The 392-nt window shown below is 39.3% G+C and overlaps 1 protein-coding gene across 1 annotated transcript in view; it reads right to left on the reverse strand.

The window, feature by feature from the left end:
• The window catches only part of LOC119592245 (titin-like), a gene marked incomplete at its 3' end in the record, with an annotated part of 22727 nt that overhangs the window by 3884 nt on the left and 18451 nt on the right, over positions 1 to 392 (reverse strand).

The raw sequence follows: 392 nt of genomic DNA on the forward strand, positions 1-392 counted from the left end.
TCCCAAATTCCGAACGAGCTAGATTTACGATGCTTTTTCACGTCACGGAAAATAATCACGATACTTTATATCATCCGATTCGCTCCTGACAGATGAAAAACAGCGAGTAATTACGGGATAATTAGCGAAAACAAAATTGACATTTCCACGCCCTCGGGCCCAGTTCAACAGACCCCGGAAATAAGAGCTTGGATTAAATGATAACTTCCTACGTCGTCTTGAAGAATGAGCAGTAACTTCCTCTGAGAAGTTATTATTGGTGAGGATGTTATTTGTGAAGACTTGACTGGACTGAATGAGGATGTGTGATGAATATTTTTCATTGGGTGAGTTTTTTTTTCTTGTTAGAGTAGTAAGTATTTTCCGTCTCACTCTTGTCTCTTTTCCTCTTC

The sequence above is a fragment of the Penaeus monodon genome, chromosome 29 (genome assembly GCF_015228065.2).
Source record: "Penaeus monodon isolate SGIC_2016 chromosome 29, NSTDA_Pmon_1, whole genome shotgun sequence".
NCBI lineage: Eukaryota > Metazoa > Arthropoda > Malacostraca > Decapoda > Penaeidae > Penaeus > Penaeus monodon.